Genomic DNA, 8,501 nt, shown 5'->3' on the forward strand with positions numbered 1-8,501 from the left:
TAATTATAAGTTATAGCAATAATTTCATAAGTGTTACAAAGAAAATATAAATAAGTGGGATGAGAGATGGTAATAAGAAGAGCTTGTTGTCAAGATTGAGAGTAAAAGGCTGGGCACGGTGGCTCATGCCTGTAATCCCAGCACTTTGAGAGGCCAAGGCGGGAGGATCACCAAAGGCCAGGAGTTCGAGACTAGCCTAGCCAACAGGGTGAAATCCCGTCTCTACTAAAAATACAAAAATTAGCCAGGCTGGTGGCAGGCGCCTGTAATCCCAGCTACTCAGGAGGCTGAGGTAGGAGAATCACTAGAACCCGGGAGGCGGAGTTTGAAGTGAGCCAAGATCGCGCCACTGTACTCCAGCCTAAGCGGAAAAAAAAAAAAAAAAGATTGAGAGAAAGTGATCAAGGGAAAACTTTTCTAAAAAATTTCCACTTAAGATGAGTCCTGAAGAAATAATGAAATTTAACCAGATGATAAGAAGAACAGTCCACAGTAAAGGGAGAGAGTAGGTAAAGTCACTGCAGCATAATAGAGCTTGCTGCTTTCAAAAAACTGAAAGAAGGCCAGTATGACTAGATTGACTAGATTGTAGAAAGCAAGGAAGGAATGATAAGAAATGTCAAAAGATTACGAGTCTGCTGTATGAATAAATGATTGGAAGGAACAAGTTTAGAATTAGGGAGACCCAGTTAGGAAAATATTCCTGTAATTTAGCTTAGGATTTATCTTGCTGCCATTTAAAAACAGGTGTAGATTGGGTCTTTGTTGCTCCATATTATACTATAGCATCGGAAGAAGTTCAAAAAAGGGGGACTCTAGTAATCTTAAACATGGAGGAGAAAGACAAAGGTTCAAGGGAAAAGAATGCTTTATTTACTTCTGTACTATATCTCCAGTGCTTCAATCATTGTAGATACTCAGTAATAGTTTGGCAAAGTAAGCTAAATGGAAAAAGCTTGGAGACAGTGAATGCGCAGTTGTTTACCAGACTCTGAAATATAAGGCCTAGGGAGATTCCTCACTTCACATTGAATCTTGAAAACAGTTTATGTAACTCTATGTTTCCCAGCTTTTCATGTGCATGAGAATCACCTGGGGATCTTGTTTAAAATGCAGATTCTTATTCAATAGTTCTGGAAATGGGCCTTTGATTTTACAGCTCTAGCAAGTTCACAAGTGATGCTGATACTGTTAATCTATGGACCACACTTTGAGAAGCATTTAACAAAGGCCCAGGTCAACATTAAAGTTTGAGAATCACTGGTTTCCATGACCTCTAACTAGGCTCTCTTTTAACTCTGGTATTTGATAATTTCAGTAAGTAGTTTCAAGACAAATCAAAATATTAGAAGTATTAAATTATTATTCACAAAAGAAGAGATTAGCTGAAAATAAAAACTAGTTCAAGGTGAATTTAGGTAAATTCAGAGGAAAACAGATTCACACATAATGGACTGTTAAAAGAAGGTGGAGATATTCTATAGCTACCTAACCTCTTTGGCAGAAATTATTGCCTGTGGCAGGGACATAGCACAGCTCTAATTTAATGGTTAAATATTCCATTTGTCTATGATTTATCTATTTTGATTGCTTTTATTTTATAGAGACAGGGTCTTACTATGTTGCCCAGGCTGGTCTTGAATTCCTGATTTCCAGAGATCCTCCTGCTTTGGCCTCTCAGAGTGCTGGGATTACAGGCATGAACCACCGCACCCAGCCTTGATTGCTTGAAATGCACAACATAGCTCTCTGTTCTGTGTTCATCATGTTCTCAGCCAGACTTCCCTATGGGCCCAATTCTGCTACAGTCACTGGTGGCTGAGTTCTGACCCCGGGAGGCAGCCAGATGAAGACACCAATGCCTTTGCCAGCTGTTGCTCATCTGAATAAAATTAACCCATACATTTCCTTAACTTGTTCTGGGACTAAGCACAGTAGTCCATCTTGTGCTTTGGTGACTTTATTTCCATTCAAGACTACCTGATGTTAATTTAAAACATCAGGTAGTTTCCCCATCAATAAAATTGATCTACAAATAATTTATCCAGGCTTAAAATAGCATTTATTTGTGTGTGGATGTATGGGTGTAGGGGAGGAGCTGAGAGTTGGCAGAGGATACAGGGAGTGTTTTCCAGAATATACAGTGTGGTCCAAAGTAATTCCTAGCCAAGATCTTGTCTGGGAGGCTACCAAAATTAATTGTCAATCAGTTTATATCTACCATTTTCTTTCCAGGGAAAGTCCACTGCCAGGCACATAGTCCAGGCCCTCCCATCTTGCATATTGTTAAGCTTCTGACATAAGTAGCTATTCAATGTCCATTTGCTAAAGGGAGGCATACAGAGCAGTGATTCTTCAACTTTATTGTACAGTACAATCACAGAAAAAGCTCTTAAACATCTCAATATTCAGACCATACCTAAAACATCAAAGTCTCTGTGGGCCATGCAACTAGTTCAAATGCCACCAGTCCAAACGGACCCCATAGGCTTAACTTAAGGGTGTATTTATAATGTTGGTTATATACTTATTACAGACCATTTAGTGTGTGTGTATGTGTGTGTGTGAGAGAGAGAGAGAAAAAAAAAAGAGAGAGAGAGAAAGAGAGATTATTAATGATTTAAATAGGTCAGCATAATTATGGTATTTGGAATGGGTAGGAGAATTTGCCCTAATTTGAGATCTCACTTCTATTAACACAAGAGAATTTGTGGAAAGGTGAACAGTAGTACGCTTCTCTCATAATTTCCTGTGATTTTTCTGTTGAAATGTTGGTGTCAGATTATATAACTCCCACTGGGCTGCAAATAAGCTACACTCAAAAAAGTGATGGATGTGAGCACGTGAGCTGTCATGTAATAAAGATAAAGATTTCTTTTTCTAAACTTGTATAGCATTATGAGGAGACATAGCCTGCATGAACTCGTGCAATTATTATGAACATTCTGTAAGTGATAGAAAACAGGCCTGTGATCAGCTTTATAAATGAGTGCCAGTCCCTAATAACTAATGCACATTGCCTGCAGGAAAACTCTCTTGAAGCATGGTTCCTGGAATCAAGCATTCAGTATTCATAACCAGTGAAATTTTCTTCACTGGGAAATGGAAAATTATAGACTCAAAGATCTAAAAATATTAGAATTGTATATACATTATTTATCTTAGATACAGACAGGGTCACTGCAGTATTATAAAATCATTGAGCTCTCACCAAAAGGCATCCCTCAAAACTTCAGTATCTCCCACCTGGGTGTGGTGAGTGAAAAGGGAGTGACCATAGAGAAAATAACAAAATAGGGAAACAAAGGGAGGGGAAAGGGGGAATGTCAATCTTGAACTTTATTTATCATAATTTTGCCAAGGGCTATCCGTAAATACAGCTTATAGTAACAGTTAAAATTTATTTAGTTATTTTCACATAGTATCAACTGTGGAAAGTGATTTGCATGTATTATATTATGATTTTGTGAGAAAGGTATTATTATGCCCATTTTACAAATAAAGAAAATAGAGGTTTGGGGAAACCAAATGACTTGTCCAAGATTATATAACTATAGGGTGATAGAATTGCTCCTCTAACCTAAGTCTATCTGACTCCAAAATCCACGTACATAACAAGTCTCCAATACTGAAACTATAAAGGAAAAAAATAAGAAATACTTTGGGTTTATGGAATTTTAAAGCTTAGAGATAAAATAATTTAGTTTTCCTTTTTTAAAAATAGAAAGAAACCAGTGTCCAGAGTGATAGTGATTTGATTAAAGAAATTCAACTCCCAATTGATTCTTTCACTATACTATCCTGAGTTAAGTGTATGTTCCTTAGAATGATGCAATATTACGCCCCCACTATATACGGTCCTGTAGCCCTGAAGTAGGTACCAGAGGAGATAGAGGAGACAACGATTGTATTATTTCCAGAGTTAAGGAACTTTCAGTAGAACTTGGAATAAAGGTAATCTTGTGTTTTGGTCAATTTATAGTATTTCTAAATAAGGCAAGTTCATGCAGCATAATCTATCTTCATAAGAATGGAAAGAAAGTGAAGGAATGCTGTGATCAGAGCCAAGGAAGAGGAAGGAATGCTTCCTAGATGCAGTGGATACATTTTCTTCACCTAAGCCCTCATCCTGTCTAAGGTTAGAGACGTGAACTAGTTGGAGATTAACACTCCCCTTTTTCCCTTCCTTTGTTTCCTTGTTTTGTTATTTTCTCTATGGTCACTCACTCATCACACCCAGGTGGGAGGTACTGAAGTTTTGAGGGATGCCTTTTGGTGGAAGCTGAATGATTTTATAATGCTGCAGTGACCCTGTCTGTATCTAAGATAAGTAATGTATACACTATTCTATATAGGTGATAACAGGAAAGAATTTGCCACACCCAAAGACACCTAAAGGTATGTAAGGTTATGCCTGAAGATATTGATTTGACGTGGAGGATTGTACTTATTTATTTACAGGCTACAAATCCTAGGACAAATCATTTTACCTCCATATCTTAGGTTTTTTTTTGTAGTTCATAACAAGATCATCTTACTTAATGGATCTTACAAGGGCACCGCCAGGATTATAAGTAAATATTTACAAGATACTTGGAGCAGTATGCAAAACATTATACTCGTATAGAGTTAACTGCTTTTTTGAAGTCTCCAGTAGTTCACCTTTATTCTAAAATATCACTGCAGAACACGAATGTTGTATTTTTAACTGCAAAGTTTAATACAATGCATCTGCCTATTTTCTAGTATAAGTTTACATAGTGTCTACTAAAAATAGGCCTTATACCTTATAATGTCTTTGCCAAGCCAGAATTTTGATAAACATATAACTAGATTCTTTGTATTAATTTTTATATATTGCCCTGCCTCCACCACACAAAATATACACATAGAGAGATGGGAAGGAAATAAAATATTTGAAAATGACTTTGCTAGGAAAGCAGAAATATAAATATAGGCCATAGGTTGTATATTTTAATCACAATCTCTTTGTGCCTTGTCCTAAAGGTGTAAGGATATGGAGTAATTTTTAAATTGAAAACAGGACAGGAATTCAGAAGAAATTATTATTTCCCCACATTGTGGGGTTAATCTTCCTAGTGGTCTTTTACATGAAAGCCATTCTTTCTTTTCTCAAACAATAAGGAAAAGACATGCAACCCCTCAGCATACTTCTAGCAGGCTGGGTGCAGAGAACAGAGAGTGACAATTAGGATGAGAGGGTCTAGGGAGACCAGAAGTGTCTACTATAATTTATATTGTCGGTGAAGACCACAGAGATTAGTTGGTCAAGTACAGCATAATACTATATTGGGAGTATGTCATTATGATTAGTGGAATTAGAAAAACAAAGGTCAATAACCCCAGTCAGTACTGTTCCTTAGGATTCCAGGAAGCCCAAAGTTATCCTTACAGTAAGGTAATCAAAAAGAAAGGCTAAATCAGGCATTAATAAAAAGAAAAGGACATAAGGTAGTATAGCCAATTTGTTAGCACACCATGAGGAAACTAAGTTGATCACAAATGAGAATAGTACACCAAAGCAACAGAAAGAGGAGTCACAATTTTTCTGGCTTTATAGAAAAGCATGTCTCCCACTGAGCAGTGCGAGACCACATACAAATATAAAGACACAGAGATATATGAACAACTATAAAGACAGCAGCAGCCACAACAATGGCAACAACTGTAGTTAAAGCAGAATTTTTAATACATGTCAAACTGGACTGATGTAAGTACAAAGGAAGCTGGAGAGGCTCCTAGAGTGAACATACTTCTAGAGCCATTACTTGCAGGTGCTAGACTCAAGGGCAACACCTCTAAGAGTAGTGGAGATGCATTCACATTTTTAGAGATTTAGCTTCAAAAGAAGCTCTACTGAGCAAAGAAGGTTTATTCAATAAATGATGTCAACACAATTGGTTGATCATTGGTTGGAAAATATGGTAAGTCCTCTATTCCAAGCCTCTCACCAAAATTATTTCTAGATGATTTAAGAAGGAGTCATAGCAATTAAACCATAAGGAAACTAGAAAAAAACACGAGTAAATAGTTACCTGTTTTTATAGTGGGGAAAAACCTGACTAAGTATAAAAGCACATACAGAAATGAAAAGGAACATAATAACAGCTTTGAATATATAAAATTTTAGAACAAATTGGGAGGCATTTCTAACAGATGACAAAGGTTTAATATTTTTAATATATACAGAACTTTTCAAAACCAAAAAGAAAGTGATAATTATCTCCAGCAGCATAATTAACTAAATCGGGGCTAGCAAACTACAGCCTATGGACCAAAACTGGCACATCACCTGTTTTTGTAAGTAAAGTCTCATTGGAACACAGCCATGTCTATCCATATGCATTGTCTATGGCTGCTTTTGCACTGTAGGTATGACAGAGACCATATCACATATGGCTATGACGCCTAAAATGTTGACGCTCTGGCACTTTACAGCCATGTGTTACAGATTCCTGAACTAAAGAGAAGAATAGACAATTCACAGAAGAGGAAAGACACATGGTCAATCTACATATAATTATCAATTGGTTGATCTACTAGTCTTCAAAATTGCAAATTACAAAAATAAGACACTGGGTTCACCTATCAAACTAGCATTATTTGCAAAGGTTCAGGGAAAGTTGTGCTCTCAATCAGCCTTGAATGAAATGTAAACAGATAAGTCTTTTGGGGAATATTGTGGCAATCTGTACCAAAGGCATTGGAAATGATTATAACCCTTGGGCACAGTAATTCCACTGCTAAAATTTTGTCCTAAGAAAATGAGAGATATGTACAAATATTTGTGCATAAGCATATTCATGTAAACATTAACAATAATGCAAAATGGAAAAGAATTATAGAAGAATACTTTAATGGCATGGAATAATATTCACAATTTAATTTTAAATAGAAGAAAAAAGCCAAATAAAGGTAATGCAGCTTGAATACAAACTTTGTGTTTTGTTGCAATTCAAACATATCTAGTCTCAGATAATGAGTGATGTTGAGCCTTTTTTTCATCGTTGTTGACCATTTGTATCTCTTCTTTTGAGAATTGTCTATTTTGTCCTTTGCCCACCTTTTGATGGGATTGTTTGTTTATTCTTGATGATTTGAGTTCCTTGTAGATTCTGGATATTAGTGCTTTGTTGGATGCATAGTTTGTGAATATTTTCTTTTGCTCTGTAAACTGTTTGTTTACTCTGCTGATTATTCCTTTTGCTGTGCAGAAGCATTTTAGTTTAATTAGGTCCCATCTATTTATCTTTGTTTTTGTTGCATTTGCTTTTGGATTTCTGGTCATGAACTCTTTGCCAAAGTCAGTGACTAGAAGAGTTTTCCAGATGTTATCTCCTAGAATTTTTATGGTTTCAGGTCTTAGATTTAAGTCTTTGATCTATCTTAAGTTGATTTTTGTATAAGGTAAGGGATGAGGATCCAGCTTCATTCTTCTATATGAGGCTTGCCAATTATCCCAGCACCATTTGTTGAATAGGGTGTTCTTTCCCCAGTTTATGTTTTTGTTTGCTTTGTCAAAGCAAACAAAAGGTCAGTTGGCTGTAAATATTTGGCTTTATTGGTTCTCTATTCTGTTCCATTGGTCTACGTGCCTATGTTTATATCAGTACCATACTGTTTTGGTAACTATAGCATTGTAGTATAGTTTGAAATTAGGTAATGTGATGCCTCCAGATTTGTTCTTTTTGCTTAGTCTTGCTTTGGCTATGTGGGATCTTTTTTGGTTCCATATGAATTTTAAGATTTTTTTTCTAGTTCTGTGAAGAATGATGGTGGTATGTTGATGGGAATTGCCTTGAATCTGTAGATTCTTCTTGACAGTATGGTCATTTTCACAATATTGATTCTATCCATCCTTAAGCATGGGATGTGTTTCCATTTGTTTGTGTCATCTATGATTTCTTTCAGGAGTGTTTTAAAGTTTTCCTTGTAGATGTTTTTCACCTCCTTGGCTAGGTATATTACTAATTATTTATTTTTTGCAGTTGTTATAAAAGGGGTTGAGTTATTGATTTGATTTGCAGGTTGGTTGCTGTTGGTGTATAGCAGTGCTACTGATTTGTGTACATTTATTTTGTATCCTGAAACTTTACTGAATTTATTTATCAGATCTAGGAGCTGTTTGGATGAATCTTTACGTTTTCAATGTATACATTCATATTATCAGCAAACAGTGACAGTTTGACTTTCTTGTTATGGATTTGGATGTCCAGTACTATGTTGAATAGAAGTGGTGAAAGTGGCATCCTTATCTTGCTCCAGTTCTCAGGGGGAATGCTTTCATCTTTTTGCCATTCAGTATAATGTTGGCTGTGTGTTTGTCATAGATGACTTTTATTACTTTGAGGTATGTCCCTTCTATGTCCATTTTGCTGAGGTTGTTAATCATAACGGGACACTGGTGTTTGTCAAATGCTTTTCCTGCATTTATTGAAATGATCATATAATTTGTGTTTTTAATTCTGTTTATGTAATGT

Source organism: Pan paniscus, chromosome X, assembly GCF_029289425.2.
Source record: "Pan paniscus chromosome X, NHGRI_mPanPan1-v2.0_pri, whole genome shotgun sequence".
NCBI lineage: Eukaryota > Metazoa > Chordata > Mammalia > Primates > Hominidae > Pan > Pan paniscus.